Source organism: Gymnoscopelus microlampas (assembly GCF_963454915.1).
Source record: "Gymnoscopelus microlampas genome assembly, chromosome: 3".
Taxonomy (NCBI): Eukaryota; Metazoa; Chordata; class Actinopteri; order Myctophiformes; family Myctophidae; genus Gymnoscopelus; species Gymnoscopelus microlampas.
The window spans coordinates 31,909,036-31,929,860 of record NC_139940.1 but is presented as its reverse complement, the minus strand read 5'-3'; the positions used below and the strand labels follow the sequence as shown (position 1 = coordinate 31,929,860).

The 20,825-nt window shown below is 39.4% G+C and overlaps 1 long non-coding RNA gene across 1 annotated transcript; it reads right to left on the bottom strand.

Annotated features, from left to right (window-relative positions):
* Nucleotides 1–141: 141 nt before the first annotated feature.
* Nucleotides 142–2,611, bottom strand: LOC311042697. The gene is made up of 6 exons (XR_014600536.1): nt 2,536–2,611; nt 1,670–1,763; nt 1,297–1,365; nt 994–1,143; nt 768–888; nt 142–306 (listed from the first exon to the last, which is right to left on the bottom strand). It is a non-coding gene; the product is annotated as an uncharacterized lncRNA (long non-coding RNA).
* Between the last annotated feature and the right edge of the window lie 18,214 nt (nt 2,612–20,825).

The following is a 20,825-nucleotide window of genomic DNA, read 5'->3' as shown; positions in this document are numbered from 1 at the left end:
ACATATATGTTAAATATGGGTCATATATGTTTATTTACACATATGCAGTATGTTAAGGATATGTATACCTACATAAATACAAATATGCATACCTACATGAATTAAATAAAACACAATATCTAGATGTTATTAAACATTTATTCAAAATCTCAATTAAACATAATCACAACAGAAAATAATTGGTTGATCTTAGACAGGAATAATAATTTCAATTATCTGCCTTTCGGCGATGCCTGAGCAACTTGCTGTTGATGGCTTGACCCAGCTGGCCTTTAGTTGCGTGCGGTCACTTCTTCATTGTTGCCTCTGCAAAGAGACCAAAAGGACATGAGACAACAGTGGAAAAATAAAGACTCCAAGTATATACGTTTTGCTACACCACCTGATTTAGTGTACATGAGTTTCCTTGTGAGTTTATCGGCTGATAGCCCAAAGCCTTTATTCAAACAGTATCTATTTTATTAGTTTTTTTTCATAAACATGCAATTATTTTGAATTGTCTGAAAAGTGAGTGCATTTATGAGTCCAAGACACCTTCTATATTTACAATAATTGGTTAGAATTGTGTAATAATAATAATAATAATAATAATAATAATAGAATTATGTAAGTGTGTCTTGTCGAATGATCTCATGGTATGTTTGACATCTAAAAAACTAAATAAATGATAAAACTCTACTAAAATATGACCTAAGACGGCAAAGCAACATATTAAGAATGTCATTCATATAGTGGGGAATGGTCCAAATGTTTTGCACAAAACTTACACTCAAAGCCAATCGAAGTCCATCAATCGCTTCAGGAGGGAGGAGACAGGAGGATATACCCACTTTTCTGGCTGAGCAGCTTTGTCGTTTTGGTGCCGATGGGTTGATCCCAACGAAACATCTGAAATCAAAAATCACATATGGAAAAGGTGCACTCATAGCTGCTCTACAAGAGAGCACATTTTTCGAGTTACATATGATGGTTCTACTTCAAGCAGAAAGTTACCTTTGAATGAATTCAGGCGTGCTCCTGTGCACCAGAGTGAAGTTGTAATAACTGGAAAAGCTGCCAGTCCAGCCAGGAAGTTGATCTGTGGAGCCACACCGACCGGACCCTCAATGCTCAGCATCCATTTTGTAGCTGTGAGAACTTCACCTTAACATAATTAGACATATATGGTTTGCATGTTAACAGTGTTCGTCTGTTGCTTTCCACATAACAATAGATTGTTAAACTAAAACATGACCTCCATATAGTCTCCGTATTTGCAATGCTTTAAAACAGATTAGAAAAAACTGTTTACACTACCTAAGACAATTAGACGAGTCGGGAAGCTTCATTATCCTTTCAACAACTGCTGCTGTCACCATGCAACACCTAAAGGACAGAAAAACAAATAAAAAATGTAGTCATTGACCCCAGCTCAACAGTTGAGGGTAACAGCTTCAACTTGGGCATAACACAAGTTTACAGGTGTAAAAGGGTGGCATAATGTTTTGTACAGGCTACCCATTAATTTTATTTGCATACATAGTATTAAGAATTATAAAGGAGGAACATGTCAAACAACAAAAAAGAAAAGTATCAAACGAAAGTAAAAGGTATCCAAAAATGTAATAAAAGACATCCTCAGACTCTATTGCAAGTAAAGACGTCACGTAGCAGTAGATGTTTTTTTCACCTGAAAATCGTCTTCGCACTTCTTCTTGTCGTGTCCAGTCTTTGCACTGGTTTTAAGTGCTCACTAGCTGCCAGCCAGGTGTTTCTTTCAGCATCTGTGATAGTAGAAATAGACATAGATATTATTTGTGCGTCAGTAATTTAAAATGTAATGTTAACTCATCAGATTGCTCATAATTTGCGCCACCCTTCTCATAATTCATTCAGTTCTTCTGATGAATTTGGCAAAGTGTTTCGCAGAACTGATTAATGATTAATGTAAAATCAGTGGTTCTCAAACATGTTCATGTCAAGGACCCCCTAATTATTAGCCTATGTACTTGGCTATAGGACTCAAGATTTGATCATAAACGTTCATATTTCAAATATAAAGTGCTTACCTCATGGCCACGGATGTTACAATTCACTTCGGGTGGGTGTAAGTATCCGTATATTCCAGATTGTTCATAAAAAAGCATTTTAATCCGACCGGTGGCCATTGTGTCAAAGATTTACAATGTATCAGAGTGCAGTACACCTCCCAACCAATAGGGTCACGTAGTTGAACGCATAAGGAAATACGGAGAAAATGGCCACCGATCAAATTAAAATGCTTTTTATTGAACAATACAGACAATACGGGTATTTCTGAGTGCCCGAGTAGACTTGTAACATCCATGGCCATAGAGTAAGCACTTTATATTTAAAATCTGAACGTTTATGTAGATGTACAGGTTCTAAATGGAGAACGTGCAAAAAACAGGATTAAGTTCAGCCATGACGCTCGTGACGGAAGAGCGTCATGTGATACATGGCTAATAAAAACTGCACGTTTACGATACTAACAAGTTGGATAACATTTGAATTCCATAAACTAATTAAACTTACCTGTTATCTAGTAGAGTAGAAGCATGGAATCAAGCTGTTTGTAAATAAATGTTCGCTCAGCCGTCAGACGTTAGTTGATCACTTTCTCCGCCTCTGTTCAAATTCTAATAAGCTCCGCCCTTAGCTGCGTGACGTAATGTCGCACAGTGGTTCTCAACCTGTGGGTCGGGACCCCCAGGGGGATCCCCACATGATTGGGGAGTGTGTGTGTGGGGGGGGGGGGGGGGTCCCAGATGACAGTGAAGTGACAATTTAAGTAACCTTTTTAATACCTAAAAAAATAATAATAATAATACAAATAAAATAATTACTGCATCAAAAGTAATCAACAAACTATACTAAAAAACTGGTCAAATGTTGGCCAAATTGCAAAATAATATAAGAAAGAGGCAAAATAGCCCATCAAGGCGTTGTGAGCTTGTTGATCGGCTATTTTCAAAATATTGATCTGTGGAACTGAGTCAATTAAAACTAAATGCCTCAACTCCTACATTACAAGTACATATTAGGGTTGGGGTCCCCAGTTCAAATATGATTATTTTGGGGGGTTGTGGCCTGAAAAGGTTGAGAACCACTGCTGTAAGTGGGCACTGCATGGGATATCTGCACTCAATGTAAAATTGGCTATTTTGTCCAAAATGTAAAATAAAGTATACATGATTAGAACATTAAACATTCGACAATTAAGGTCTAATATTTCTATAATTGCTACAAATTGCTAAAAAACCTGTATAGCAGTCATTTTGGGGTATAAACAAGAAGTTGAAGGATAAAACTAATGATGATAATAACTGATAATGATGATGATGTTCACATCATGTAAAACATTTTAAATTGTTGTGCCTCTAGAAGGCAGTGGGAAACAGAAAGGTCTTTAGTTGTGTTTTAAAATAAATAAGAGTGGCAGCATGCAGACCTAATTAAACAATATTGTCTTTATATTATATCTTCCACAATCCACAAACCAAAATCTACATTGGATGGAAATACGTACAATAATGAATTCATTTTTTTGCAAATAAAAAAGGGAGATATGAGCTATATATATAGGCATTATGTATGACATGTATGCAAAAAGTCAAATACATATTAGCTATATATGTAGGCATATATGTAGGCATTTATGACATATATGCAAATATATGAGCCTGATTGTGGCATATATGTGAACATATATGAGCTACATATAAGACATATATTCCCTATATATCAACATATATGCACATATATGAACCTGATTGTGGCATATATGTGAACATATATGAGCTATATATGAGACATATATTCCCTATATATCAACATATATGCACATATATGAACCTGAATATGACATATATGCAGCATATATTCTGCATATACCTGCCATATATTGGCATATATGTTCATATATTTCCTTTCCGTGTGGGCAAGGAGGCAATCACCGCCTCTTTTATTTATATATTTACCTACCAGAGGTTCGGGGCTAAACTAATAAGGCATTTTCACACTTGCACGCCAACATGCATTATTAGTCGAAAGCATGCACGTGTGCACACACACACATGCACTGTTATAGGTGTTTTGAGCTACGGTTGAAAAACAAAGGGGAATACATTATAATTGGATGAATTGCAGGCTGGCTCACAATGAGATGCAGCTCTTAAGTTGATGAGGCTGCAGTCTTCAGATCATCCTCAGGAACACCTTCCTTCACCTGTCTCTCTCATATGTACAGTAACTCTCTGCCACTGTCTGCCTCTTTTGTTCTCTCTCTCTCTCTCTCTCTATCTCTCTCTCTCTCTCTCTCACTCTCTCTCTCTCTCTGTTGTAGTAGAAACGGTGACCCAAAGAAAATCTCCAATGCATGTTCTCATATTCCGCAGATAGATTCACTTATTGCATATATACTATGTGTGTGTCTGAGTTTGTGTGTCTGTTCACATGAGAGTTTCCACTATAAATGAAAAAGGAAAAAGCACGCCTGAATATTTCCATACCATTAGAGGCAGCGTTTTAATTATACTCCCAGTAGTATACCATCTAAAGAGTCTAACTTCTCATGTTTTGCAATTTGCTGTGTCCCTGATTGGCACCTGAAGCACTCCACTCCGTACTTCAAGAGTAACTTTCTTAGCGAGCTCGAAAATTACACAATTTCGCACACAAGTTCTCAGTGCTAATCCTCGCTTGGTAGTACAAAAAAGAAATAACCAATTATTTCCACCATTTAAACATTATGGTAGCACAAATGTGCACTAGAGTTCAAAAGCAAAGAGGCTCTTGGCCGTCTCAAGCCCCTTAATTGGTGATGCTAGTTGGTTCTCAGAGCCTTGTTCAGTCTTTAAGCTGACAGACGTACAGAGTGGGTTCTCAGACAGGGAAACAGCCCTCCATCGTCGAATGAGACGTCTGCAGTCAATCTTGACATGATTTTTAAACTTTCATGGCCTTCTGTTGCCAACCCCCCCCCCACCCCTCCCCACCTCTCTCCCACTCAGTCCATCCTTTGCCAACTGTGTCTCAGCGCACTTCACTGTCAATGTGAGAGAACACTCAAGATTGTGTTGGTCTTGAATTAATAATATGGCATTAATTAGTTAAGGCACAACACTAAACATAGTGTACGTCTGGGCTGAATTGAAAAGACAAATGGCACGCATGAAGCCAAGGTAGACCAGAGACATGAACAAAGTGTTACACTGCTTGTTGGCAAAGGGGGGTGCCTGCAATTTAAAAAGGTCATTTTTTATGAATAACACTTGCAACATCATCTCACCTCATACATCAGACAGGGTCTCGTAATATCTTATTGCAAAGGCATGCAGGGGCAACGTACTGTTCTCCAAAAAAAACTTTACTTAAACTTGAAACAGATGTCAGATCGGATCATGTTATGTGGTCAGTAATGCTAGTCATTATTCATACAACAACATGGGCTTCCTTGGAATCCAAACTCATCTTAATTACTTTAGCTGTCAGTAATGCTAGTCACTCATACAACAACATGGGTTTCCTTGGAATCCAAACTCATCGTATTTACTTTATCTGTCAGTAATGCTAGTCACTCATACAACAACATGGGTTTCCTTGGAATCCAAACTCATCTTATTTACTTTAGCTATCAGTAATGCTAGTCACTATTCATACAACAACATGGGCTTCCTTGGAATCCAAACTCATCTTGTTTACTTTAAGGCTTGGGAGAAGAGAGGAGAGGAGACTATACAAGACAAGAGGACAGGGAAGGAAAGGGGATAAGAGAAAAGAAGAGAAGAGGAAAGAAGATAAAATAAGAAGAGTATAGAGCCAGCGGTGGTATATAGAGGCTATAGCTAGCACCATTAGAAAGCTGTGGGACCACCAAAGACCCAGAGAGCATGGCTAATATGACACCCCAAGGCCTAATCTTCTTAGTGGGGCGGGATAAAATGAGTATCCATTACGGAATCAACCTTCATCCCAACCCTGTCTCCCCCATGCTACCACCACCATTCCATCCCTCCCTCCCTCCCCCCACCTTCCTCTCCTCTCTTCTACTTCCTCCATTCATCCCCCCCCCCCCCCCCCTTCTCTGCCCCTCCAGAGCCAGTGCTATAGGTTGATAGCCAGCATTGAGACAATTGGCCCAACTCTGGGCCCTAATCAGGTATTAGCCACTAAAGCTGTAAGGGAAGGCAGCTAATCTCCATACTCACTCCATCTGTAGAAGCATGGCCCCGGCAGCTTGCTTTCCTCTGGTCCAGGCCTAGATCAAAGATGCCTGCTAGAAATCAGATTAGAGGAGAGGAGAGAAGAGAGGGTGAGAGAATGGGGTGCAAAGGACACAGATCTCTCAAGCCTCCCACCACCTCACCTCCTTTAAAAAGCTTTTTGCATAATCAGGGAAGGCGCGAGTAGATGACTTTAGCCTCTAAAAAGCCTCTTATGTCACAGATGAAACAAAAACATGAAGGGGTTGTCTAAGAGGTAAAGTGAAGGGGAATTGCCTTCCATGGCTTGCGGGAAGCTGTGTAATGTTTTCTTATATAAACCTATTTGTGACGACTAATACTTGAGAAAATGTCACATTGGTCTCCTTGTGTGATTATGACCACCATTCTCCTATATAGTCAAATACAAATATCATGTTTCTGTGCTGTAATTGCATGTGCAAATAAAAAGGTTTTCTCATGTGTCTCATAAAACTCTCCCTAGTTACACAAGAAACTAAAAACAAGTTATATACCAATTCCTATCCATTTGAGAAACCAAATCAACTTATTATTTAAAGGGATATTTCACTTTCAAAACAAATTTGGGTCATTTTATCGTCTACTCAGGCTTTTGTGAGACCCCCAGACAGTTTTTAAGTTGCTTGATCCAGTATTTAGATATTTGATATTCATTTTATCAGACATGCCCCCATACAAACCCATTGTAACTTCAAACTCCATTTTAACCATGTTAGATTGATCGGAAACATTCGTCCTTGGTTCTGATATTGTCCTTCTAATACGTGAGGAGACAGTGTTTTTTCAATTACTTTTTTCATTTATTCTTAATATTTTTTTTTTAAATGAAAAAAGTTTAATACAAAAGAAAATAAATGAAAAAAGTTATCCCTTTAATATCCCTAATACACAAACTATAATTTAACTGCTATTCCTTATTTGATAATTTATTTATTTTACATGTTCATTTCCTTCACAAAAGGGGATGTTGGATCAAAATTTGTTTCAAAAGTGTTTGGACCACTAACTACCACAGTCAGACTCGTGGTTTGTGAGAAACTGACCAACAATACACCTTGTATGTGTGAGGTAGGATGTTAGGATGTTGCTGTTGGGTTTCCTAAAGGTTAACATCTAAGTGCAATGTGAAAACTAATAATGAGGCACATGCATGCGCACACACATTCGTACACAAACACACACACACACACACACACACACACACACACACACACACACACACACACACACACACACACACACACACACACACACACACACACACACACACACACACACACACACACACACACACACTCGTGCACGCACTAATGTGTCTGTCTGGACAAGCACACAGTCTGGTATGTAGGCTACTTCATGTCGTTATAGGGCTCAATCCTCTGAGTCAATCCTAAAATCACACAGTGTTGAGAAGGAGAGGAGGTAATTCTGTTATAGAGACCAGATGGATCCAGCAGGTCACTAGTTTAAGTACACGCTCCCCAAAAACGGGCGGATGAAACGCACAAACACAAAATCCGACACGCACACAAAACACACACAGGCAGATGGTCATGATGTTACTAGTAGGACACACACATGAACTGTATATAAACCCACATGTCCAAATCTGTTTGACAGACCACAAAACAAAACAAAACAAGAAAAGCTGTGTAGATTTCGGGGGTTATTTCAGTATTCATTTGTGCCACTATGGAAGCCCATTTACACCAAAGTGATGGGGAAAAAACCCTTGATCACATGATCTGCAAAGTGACTCCATGGTGGATCTCAGACTTCCTGTAAGTCATTTAAAGATACTTCCAAACAATGACTCACTTATCTCGAAATAATGACTTATAGTATCTCAAAATAATTAGTGATGTGTTCAAAATAAGGATATAGTATCACAAAATAATGATAAATTGACTTAAAGGTAGGGTAGGCCTAAGTGATTTGTTTTTGGTTAAAATAAGTGTTAAATAGCTCTATATTCTGATAGTACTCACTGCAGAGTGTTTGTTCTTTAACAGGAGTCTCCCAGTCTCTCCTGCTCTTTAGTAAACAGAAAATGCATTTTCAGGTCAGGATAAAGCAGGAGAGAGAACTTGCACAGAATGCAGATTAAACAAGTGTAAATGGAAGTGATGGCACTAAGAAATGAGCAGACAAGATTGGACCCTAGGCAATATAAAATTGAAGCTGATGAAATGGTACTCTTTCCTGATTGGCTGAAATTTCCACCCACCTGAAAATGTATTTTCTGTTTATTAAAGAGCTGGAGCGATGGGGAGGCCTCTGTTACTGAACAAACACTCTATGATTACTATTCAGAATATAGTGCTTTAACCTTTTGACAAAAAAAAAAGTTGGTAGCACTTTACAATAATGACCCGTTATAAAGCATTTATAAACGTTTATAAGTAGTTTGTAGACTATTAACAAATCATTAACAACCTGTTTGTTGACATTCGTAAATGATTACTAAAACCTTTATAACTACAGTTACAAATCATTTGTAAAGTATTAGTAAGTAGTGAACTATTCATGAATAAGCCATTTGTATAGATCTGTAAAAGATTATTAAATCATTTGTAACGACCCATTCTAAAGCATTTATAAACGTTTATAAGCAGTTTGTAGACTATTAACAAATCATTAACAACCTGTTTATTGACATTTGTAAATGATTACTAAAACCTTTATAACTACGGTTACAAATCATCTATAAAGGTATTAGTAACTATTCATGAATAAGCCATGTATAATACATCTGTAAATGATTATTAAATCATTTGTAACTGATGTTACATAATATATACAAGCTATTGGTAGCTTGTTCATGTTTAACATATGCTTTGTTAAACATTCCTAAAGTATCTATAAATCCTTAGTACATGTTATTATGTAGCCCTATAGTAAAGTGAAGACAGTTCATCATTTACAACTGTCTGTTAATGTATTTGTTCATGTTTAACATGCTTTGTAAAAAAATCCTAAAATATCTATAAATCCTTTGTACATGTTATTATGTGCCCTACAGTAAAGTGAAGACAGTTCATCATTTATGACTGTCTGTTAATGTGGACTTTCTCCTTACCTGTTGCAAACTACCTGGCTTTCATAAATGCAGACACCAAACAATTACTAGAATTATCATTCATGTTAAGCAAATGATGCGTAAGACATTCGTAAAGAGTATGTAAACCATTTGTGGTCACTACAAAGTACTACCAATCAACTCTAAATTGCCTGAAACGTACTCCTAACAGGTTTTTGGGGGGACGATTTTGGCCTCCACACTTAGTGATTATTTCGGATTTAACTTTCGTTTCGGTGGTGACCAACTTTCGTTTCGGTAGTTTGATTACAAAATGTAAGTTGTGTAAAAAATAATCTGACTATACTAAGTTGTTATTTGTTTGTTTAAGTCAGGCTATACTCTACTCAGAGTCTTCATTTACAAAATGTACTAAAGTACAGTGAACGTCTGTGCGGTTTGTCTTCATCACTGAAAATAACATACATGTAAACTGATGTCATGTGCAGTTGGGGTGAAGAAACACAACCATTTCACTCCTAATAATACCTATTTGATTTGACATCCTGACTTGCTGCTGTAGCTGAGGCTTGAACCTGTTACCTGCGGCTCACTAGTCAGTGACTCTATCCATTCACCTACAGCTGTTTCCTTGGAATCTGTGGTTCTGAAACGTTTTGTTGTCAACCCCCCAAATTGACATGTATTTGGGCAGTGTACCCCAATGTGAAAAGATGTAGTGTCAGGGCCCCCCATGAAAAAGATTTATATTTATGCTGTAACACATTTTTTTTTAAGTTATTTGTCTTGTTTGTTGTTCAAGTCAAAGCACCAGGAAGGCTGTACTTGTCAGCCATCTGTTAGCTCAATGGGTTGAGACGCAGTATTCATGATCCAGAGGCCATGAGTTCAAATCCCATCGATGTATTTCCTATGATTCTTTCCTTTGCAGACTGGCTTCCAGAAGATCAACTGAAAACTACCAGGAAGGCTGTATTTGTCATCCAAGTGTTAGCTCAATGGGTTGAGACGCAGTATACATGATCCAGAGGCCATGAGTTCAAATCCCATTGATGTCTTTCCTATGATTCTTTCCTTTGCAGACTGGCTTCCAGAAGATCAACTGAAAACTACCAGGAAGGCTGTACTTGTCAGCCATCTGTTAGCTCAATGGGTTGAGACGCAGTATTCATGATCCAGAGGCCATGAGTTCAAATCCCATTGATGTCTTTCCTATGATTCTTTCCTTTGCAGACTGGCTTCCAGAAGATCAAGTGAAAACTACCAGGAAGGCTGTACTTGTCAGCCATCTGTTAGCTCAATGGGTTGAGACGCAGTGTTCATGATCCAGAGGCCATGAGTTCAAATCCCATTGATTTCTTTCCTTTGCAGACTGGCTTCCAGAAGATCAACTGAAAACTACCAGGAAGGCTGTACTTGTCAGCCATCTGTTAGCTCAATGGGTTGAGACGCAGTATACATGATCCAGAGGCCATGAGTTCAAATCCCACTGGTGTCTTTACTGTGATGCTTTCCTTTGCAGACTAACTTCTAGAAAAACAAGTTAAAACCACCAGGAAACCTGTAACTCTCAGCCAACAGCTTAGTTCAACTGGTAGAGCGTCTGTCCAATAACATGACTTGACCTGACTTGAGTGGGTTCGATTCCCACTCCGAGTCATGTGTCCCCGGTAACTTGGGGCAACGGATAAATTGACTGATATCCTTCGTGATGCTTCCCTTTGCAGAATAACTTCTAGAAAAACAAGTTAAAACCACCAGGAAACCTGTAACTCTCAGCCAACAGCATAGCTCAACTGGTAGAGCGTCTGTCCAATAACATGACTTGACTTGACTTGAGTGGGTTCGATTCCCACTCGAGTCAAGTGTCCCAGGTAACTTGGGGCAACGGATAAATTGACTGATATCCGTAGAATAACTTGTAGGAGTGTGCTGGTTCAAATCCAGTACAACCCAGGACCGAGCGGTCCTGGGTTCGATTCCCACTAACGTCAAGTCCCCAGCACACTCCTACAAGTTATTCTACGGATATCAGTCAATTTATCCGTTGCCCCAAGTTACCTGGGACACTTGACTCGAGTGGGAATCGAACCCACTCAAGTCAAGTCAAGTCATGTTATTGGACAGACGCTCTACCAGTCGAGCTATGCTGTTGGCTGAGAGTTACTGGTTTTAACTTGTTTTTCTAGAAGTTAGTCTGCAAAGGGAAGCATCACTAAGGATATCAGTCAATTTATCCGTTGCCCCAAGTTACCGGGGACACTTGACTCGAGTGGGAATCGAACCCACTCAAGTCAAGTCAAGTCATGTTATTGGACAGACGCTCTACCAGTTGAGCTATGCTGTTGGCTGAGAGTTACAGGTTTCCTGGTGGTTTTAACTTGTTTTTCTAGAAGTTATTCTGCAAAGGGAAGCATCACGAAGGATATCAGTCAATTTATCCGTTGCCCCAAGTTACCGGGGACACATGACTCGGAGTGGGAATCGAACCCACTCAAGTCAGGTCGAGTCATGTTATTGGACAGACGCTCTACCAGTTGAGCTAAGCTGTTGGCTGAGAGTTACAGGTTTTCTGGTGGTTTTAACTTGTTTTTCTAGAAGTTAGTCTGCAAAGGAAAGCATCACAGTAAAGACACCAGTGGGATTTGAACTCATGGCCTCTGGATCATGTATACTGCGTCTCAACCCATTGAGCTAACAGATGGCTGACAAGTACAGCCTTCCTGGTAGTTTTCAGTTGATCTTCTGGAAGCCAGTCTGCAAAGGAAAGAAATCAATGGGATTTGAACTCATGGCCTCTGGATCATGAACACTGCGTCTCAACCCATTGAGCTAACAGATGGCTGACAAGTACAGCCTTCCTGGTAGTTTTCACTTGATCTTCTGGAAGCCAGTCTGCAAAGGAAAGAAATCAATGGGATTTGAACTCATGGCCTCTCGATCATGAACACTGCGTCTCAACCCATTGAGCTAACAGATGGCTGACAAGTACCAGCCTTCCTGGTAGTTTTCACTTGATCTTCTGGAAGCCAGTCTGCAAAGGAAAGACATCAATGGGATTTGAACTCATGGCCTCTAGATCATGAATACTGCGTCTCAACCCATTGAGCTAACAGATGGCTGACAAGTACAGCCTTCCTGGTAGTTTTCAGTTGATCTTCTGGAAGCCAGTCTGCAAAGGAAAGAATCATAGGAAAGACATCAATGGGATTTGAACTCATGGCCTCTGGATCATGTATACTGCGTCTCAACCCATTGAGCTAACAGTTGGATGACAAATATAGCCTTCCTGGTAGTTTTCAGTTGATCTTCTGGAAGCCAGTCTGCAAAGGAAAGAATCATAGGAAAGACATCAATGGGATTTGAACTCATGGCCTCTGGATCATGAATACTGCGTCTCAACCCATTGAGCTAACAGATGGCTGACAAATACAGCCTTCCTGGTGCTTTGACTTGAACAACAAACAAGACAAATAACTTTAAAAAAAAATGTGTTACAGCATAAATATAAATCTTTTTCATGGGGGGCCCTGACACTACATCTTTTCACATTGGGGTACACTGCCCAAATACATGTCAATTTGGGGGGTTGACAACAAAACGTTTCAGAACCACAGATTCCAAGGAAACAGCTGTAGGTGAATGGATAGAGTCACTAACTAGTGAGCCGCAGGTAACAGGTTCAAGCCTCAGCTACAGCAGCAAGTCAGGATGTCAAATCAAATAGGTATTATTAGGAGTGAAATCGATGTGTTTCTTAACCCCAACTGCACATGACATCAGTTTACATGTACGTTATTTTCAGTGATGAAGACAAACCGCACAGACGTTCACTGTACTTTATTTTGTAAACTTATGACTCTGAGTAGAGTATAGCCTGACTTAAACAAACAAATAACAACTTAGTATAGTCAGATTATTTTTTACACAACTTACATTTTGTAATCAAACTACCGAAACGAAAGTTGGTCACCACCGAAACGAAAGTTAAATCCGAAATAATCACTAAGTGTGGAGGCCAAAATCGTCCCCCCAAAAACCTGTTAGGAGTACGTTTCAGGCAATTTAGAGTTGATTGGTAGTACTTTGTAGTGACCACAAATGGTTTACATACTCTTTACGAATGTCTTACGCATCATTTGCTTAACATGAATGATAATTCTAGTAATTGTTTGGTGTCTGCATTTATGAAAGCCAGGTAGTTTGCAACAGGTAAGGAGAAAGTCCACATTAACAGACAGTCATAAATGATGAACTGTCTTCACTTTACTGTAGGGCACATAATAACATGTACAAAGGATTTATAGATATTTTAGGATTTTTTTACAAAGCATGTTAAACATGAACAAATACATTAACAGACAGTTGTAAATGATGAACTGTCTTCACTTTACTATAGGGCTACATAATAACATGTACTAAGGATTTATAGATACTTTAGGAATGTTTAACAAAGCATATGTTAAACATGAACAAGCTACCAATAGCTTGTATATATTATGTAACATCAGTTACAAATGATTTAATAATCATTTACAGATGTATTATACATGGCTTATTCATGAATAGTTACTAATACCTTTATAGATGATTTGTAACCGTAGTTATAAAGGTTTTAGTAATCATTTACAAATGTCAATAAACAGGTTGTTAATGATTTGTTAATAGTCTACAAACTGCTTATAAACGTTTATAAATGCTTTAGAATGGGTCGTTACAAATGATTTAATAATCTTTTACAGATGTATATAAATGGCTTATTCATGAATAGTTCACTACTTACTAATACTTTACAAATGATTTGTAACTGTAGTTATAAAGGTTTTAGTAATCATTTACGAATGTCAACAAACAGGTTGTTAATGATTTGTTAATAGTCTACAAACTACTTATAAACGTTTATAAATGCTTTATAACGGGTCATTATTGTAAAGAGCAACCAAAAAGTTTTGTTTTAACCAAAAACTACCACTTACCCTACCTTTAATATTTTGAAATACTAAGTCATTCATTCATTTGAGATACTGACTCATTACCCTACTGTCCATATTCCATTGAGTTTGGCCACAAAGCTCCAGTTGACCTTGCTATGATAATTTAATTAAAGTGTGGACAATACACACATACAAGCACTTAATTACCATTAAAACGTTTTTTTTGTCTCTTTTTATATATATATATATATATATATATATATATATATATATATATATATATATATATATATATATATATATATATAATGTTTATCAGCATTTCTAAATAGCCTGGGAAGACACAGATTTGTTTTAGGTGTTTTCCAAAGCCAAACAGACTCAGAAGGTGAGAGAGAACGATAGACCCCACTGCCCCAAGTGGACCTCCAGGTATAACTCATTCACACATAGTTGAATTGTGCTTTAGTTTTGCCCTCTCTGATACAGTGGTAATGTTTACATGCAGTTATGTGTTGTAGGTGCCTAAAATAGCCCCTCATTCATCATGACAATTAATACAACAACTGCTGGAGACAGATTTCTGATAGATATAATGTTGGCGTAACACTAATATCTGCAGTGCAGTAGGGTTTCGCTTGTGGCATTGTCGTGTTTTCTGCTCCGGTGTGTCGGCTCCCGGCCAGCCACCCGCCATTTGGATAAGTGTTGAATCTTCCGTTGGTCCTGGCTTGTTGAGGCAGGTATGATGGTAAATGGAAATCAACTCAAAGTCATGTCTTCTGTCACGTCTGATACAGATACGTACTTACTGTAGTAGCCCGTAGTCTACTGGGTAGGGTTTTTTTCCTTTAATATTTTGTTCAAATGCCTCTTAAGGATTCCAGGTGGATAGTCATGGTCCACATACTGTAGAAAAGAGCCTTGTTGTAGAAAACCTTTTTATTCTGCCAAGCTTTATGGATCACCTCTTCTTTTGCTTGGATTTTGCCAAGTTGGCAATGACCGAGGCTTTGCCTGTTGGTCAGTGGGTTTGGGTGCCAGCGCCCTTTGTGCTCTCTCTATTTTGAGTCCCTCAGTAGGTTTTCTATAGGAAACTGTGGATGTTGTTCCCCTCCACCTCTTTGGGTATGCCACATTCAAATATTATCTCAGTTAGTTTAGCCTCCATGTCGGTATGGCGCTGTGATAGCCATACAGTAAGTGGCGTTGCTGCTGCCTGTAGTAGTGCTGATTCAGCTTCTTCAGTTCGGCCCAGTCTGTTGTTTGTTCTACACAATTCTTGTTTAATCTGGGTGAGCCGTTGTTTATTGTTCTGCCTGAAGTCCCGGAGTTTGTTCAGTATGCTTCATAGGCTAGCATCATCCTCCTCATGCACCTCGTTGGACGGAGAGCTACTGTTACTACTGCTACTGTAAGCTATAATGTTACTGTGGCGCCCATTCATCCATGTTTTCGGTAATGGACATAGTTGTCCCACTTCTTGTGGCAACCATCTACAAAAACACACCCTTTGATATATCTGAAACGTTTTCAGGGTTATTTTACTAAACTGTCAGGGAAGACAAAATGCTGTCATCTGGAGCATGACTGGCGTTTGTTAATTCATTACTAAGTTTGCTATCGGGCTCAATAGTGAAAACAGAACTACTAGCTATACTTATGTCAACTGGTTAACGCAAAGTTCATTAGTATATTACATTCTCATATATATTGCACAATCAAAATATTTACATCAATAACATCTATTCTTTTCTATTTGGTTAAATCTAGCCTTCCTAGAAGAGTGTTAGCTGTAGCGTGTGGTGTAACAGTTCCACCAAACCACGACCAGTCTTGCCCAAATATGGAATCCGACACTGACATTATCAATGTGACATCAGAGATTCTCTGATTTCAAATATGACGACATGATCAATGTGAAGTCATACGTTGTCTGGCGGTGATAAAGGCTGCAATGACCACTACTGTAGTTTTGTGAATATTTTTACGACATCCAAACTACTGATCAGTCTTGCCCAAATATGGAGCCATACAGTATGTAACTCTATATTTGGACATCATAATGATGATGTAAGATATTATCTGCAGCACTGGAGATACCCCCCCCCCCTTATGGTACAGAGGTGGTCCTTTAATTATAAGAGTTGTTTGATTGGTCCCTTTGTGCTTTTGCCTCTCCTCTTGAGGGCAGGGCGCTGTTCGACCTTCGCGCAAACACTCATAAATCTGTCACCTGGCTCGCAATGGCCATTAGGATTATTGTTAATTGTATGGCACAAATTAGAATAGCAATTAAAACCGTTGCCTCTTATATATTTATTGATACTGTACAATGCTACATTCTGTATTAAATATGAAATATGGCAACTTGTCGCATGGCGACATATTCATGTGCTTTCGACAGTCTTTAAAAAATATATTACTGGCCACAGTGTAGCTTAAAATGTTCAATTATGAACACATAATATAAATACAATAAATTGCGTAATGAAAATGGCACAATATAATAGTATCACATGTTTTATTGCATACATATTAACTACATAGTAATGGATTCATTGTAAATCTTACCAATCCACTCACAGTTGCTGCATTCTCTTTGGGGACGGCCTGTCCTTATGGAAGCAGACAAATGTTAATTCCCTCCAGTGAGCACAGGTCTGACCTCCAGACTTGAGTCTCAGGAATGTGTTCACACACACACACACACACACACACACACACACACACACACACACACACACACACACACACACACACACACACACACACACACACACACACACACACACACAACCTTCTCCTCAGAAGGTCACAGAGCGGATGACACCAGCCTGTTCCTCGTTTCACTTCGATTGGCCCATCTTTTCTCCTTCATTACCGCACGCAGCTGTGAATAAGAGGTTTTGTATCTAACAGTGTGTGTGTGTGTGTGTGTGTGTGTGTGTGTGTGTGTGTGTGTGTGTGTGTGTGTGTGTGTGTGTGTGTGTGTGCGCGCGCGCGTGCATCTCTGCATCCTGAGTGTGTCTACATATACATGTGCAAGTGTGTATGTTCAGGTGCTTTAAGTAAGCGTGATAAAGTGCGTGTGGGTGTTTTGAACGAGTTAGCCTATGTGCCGCTGTGTGCGTGACGTGTGCGTGCGTGTGTGCGTGTGTGCGTGTGTGTGTGTGCGTGTGTGTGTGTGAGACGTGTGTGTGTGTTTTCACTGTCTCTGAAATGGCTAAGTGCTGTTGGTGCAGTTTTTATCAGTGAGGCCACCGGTGAGGCTCAGGGGAACAGACGGGGGCTATCTCTCTCTCCCGGCCCTGAAAATTGATATTGAACATGAAGAGTAGGAGGAGGGGAGAAATCTCACAAGCTGGTAGCAATTAGCTAAAAAGGGATTTGCAACTCAGTGATTCATCGCAGCAGAGATCGAAGTCATTTAGAGACACGGTTGTTATTCCTTTTCTTTTTTTTGCCCCCCCGTTCCCACTGGTCCTTGCTAACTTGCTTGCTTACTCACTGCCTCTCAAGCAGCACCTCCTTTTGCCTGCTTACAAGACGGTGTGACATTTCCTATTTTAAGGTCCATTTCTCTTCCTGCAAACTTGCAGTGTGCCGGAGCACAAACAAGGTCTTTGATTTGAGGGTCCGTGTGTACGCACCTAACACTGCAGTGCTAAACCGATGAGGCCGCTGTTGGTTTTGCTTTGAGAATTGGCACAGCGCTGTGACACACTGTCAACATAGCAAGGGAGGGAAGTTCATTAGCCAAAGGGAGGGAAAAAGAAGGTTTGCCCCAGGTTTAACAAACATTTGACCGTTGACTCTGCTTATTTATTGCAATATGGGCCTGTTAAGCTTCGTTTACACTGTGCACTTGACAAATACTTTGACCAACCTAAGTATGTTCAGGATATGAAGTTGAAGTAGCGAGAGTCCACTTTCTCTCTTCATTTGCAGCTAGGGGCTCGTGTTACACGAAAAAAGAATAGAGACATTCACCTCATTCTGTTATTTGAACGTCTAGAGATGTTTTAAATGATGAAGAAACGTCCGCTTTGCCTATTCAAACATGAACTTAATGAAAGTTGTGCAGCCAGGACTGAGAGAATGTGTGCAATGCAGACACATTTGGGGGATCAGTGTTTGCGCACGTGGTGGTGATGAGATCAAAAATTGCCTCAGGGCAGAAGCCGAGGCCTACAGGATAATAGACATGTTGTTTGCATTTGTAAGATAATAGCGCTGAACAAATGTAATGTCTACTACGTAGTTCACTTATGTCATGATGGTCAGAATCCATTTTTACACGTTTTAACAATGTACTAATGTGGATATTACAAAAACAATGGACAAAACAAAACACATCACCCCTCACAACTCTTAGGTAATGTTTAAGCCAAATAATGGAATAATTATAAAAGGTCATAAGTGCATTGGCGTCAAATGGGTAAATAATGATAACAGACGGTTGTCTGGAAATAAAATGAAATGTTAAAAAGCGTGAAAATGAGAGAAAAACTATTGTTATTCACAATATTAGATTACAGATACAACATAAGGTTTGTTGTTTTAAATACAGTATTGTGCAGCAAATGACAGAGCATGTCAGTAATCCAGGGATTACATTTATCTTTATCTTGAGAGAAATAAAACACAGACACATGCATATTTTAGCCTCTAACCTTTCCTTCAACCCAAACTTGCTTAAACATACTTTAGCATGTTACCAAACATTCTGTAGCACAGAGGTCTTACAACCACCACTACCACCAAGGATTGGCCCTCGCCGCCTATATTACTACCAACCACGAGTGTGTATCTTGGGCATAAGAGCCAGCACGACCCGTCTGGAGGTCCAATTCCCAAACATACTGAAGCATGTTATCAAATACTGAAGCATGTACCCTATAGCACGTTACCAGAGCTAGCTTTGCCTCCCACACTAACTCTATAGCACTAACCTCACTTACACACATGGGGTGTATAATAGTATGACCTTCTTACTGTACATGGTTTAAAATCATACTTTAGTATGACCTTTTTACATGGTTTAACGTTGTTCTATAGTATGGTATGAGCTTTTTAAATGGTTTAACATCATACTATAGCATGGTATATTATGACCTTTTTACATGGTTTAACATCATACTATAGTATGGTATGACCTTTTTAAATGGTTTAACATCATACCATAGTATGAACTGTTTACATGGTCATACTAGCTTTAACATCAACTATAGTATAGTATGACCTTTTTACATGGTTTACGTCATACTAAATAACTAAGGTCCTCACAGGTATAGTAAAATGATTGTATGCACACACACACACACACACACACACACACACACGCACACGCACACGCACACGCACACGCACACACACACACACACACACACACACACACCACACCATAAGAGATTACTCATAAAGCATACAGGCAGCAGGGGAGCATTGCCTCGGCCTCTAAACCTCTACAGTTTAAAATCTGAGCGGCGGCCATTAAAAGAGCCAGAGATGACGGATGAGTTCATATGCCATGCAAGCAGCCCGAGACAATGGCTTTAGCCCAATGACAGATTGCCTGGCCGTAACCCACTTTATGTTAAACTCATTCTCACTGTTCAATTTCACAAGTGTAATTTTGTTCGCCCGCGCTGCATTGTCCTCCGCGGTGGGAGAGGTGTGGGGGAGTGTACTCGAACCCGCGGTACCCTTCCCCGCTAACGATTCCTCTGCTATATTCCATTGTATTGTTTTCTGCATAATCAGGTTGGTAGTCAAGGGTTTGGGTGACACAGCCATCTGTCAAGTTCATTTGCTCGGCGAAATGCAAAGGAATAATGGCCAATCCGATGGGAGCCTATCTGTTATCAAACAGGGGAGGTGGCCCCTGTTCAAGCCACCGTTTCACTGTACAGTGGTATGGGGTGTATTAACTCTTTAAGACCGGGAACGCATCTGTGTGTCGTTTTTAGATTTTCGTTGGGCTATTCAAAAATAGCAGATATACCAGCTCATAGCACGGCACCGAGTGCCACGCTAAAAAAAAAAAAAATCTGGACATTTGTAACTCAAATCTTTGCTTCTGGGGGTTCCTGGAACTAAATATTTTACAAAATGTTTGCATTAAATATATAATTCGAGATTTTGTCACAAAGATCTGCTATTTATGAATAGCCCAAAGAAATCAAAAAATGACACACAGATGTGTTCCCGGTCTTAATGAGTTAACACGCATGCACACGGGCACACATGCACGTACACACATGTGTATGATATGAACAAACATATGCACAGAACTGGCCTTCCACCCACCCACACATGCACACACTGACATGCACACACACGCGCACGCACGCACGCACGCAAATGTATAGGAAGACAAACTATGTTGATGCACACACCTGCACCATGCATGCATGATGCATATTACAGACACACCGTTATTGTGATGCCATATGCTTGGTTTGATCAGCCCATGTTTTACAATGACATTGTCATACAGGACGTCATCCCCCTGAACCTTTTGAACACAGTAGATGCCATTTTCTTGTATTCTGGTGCATTTTAACAGTCTGGAGTTGAGTTGCCCAAAAATCTGGAGAAATT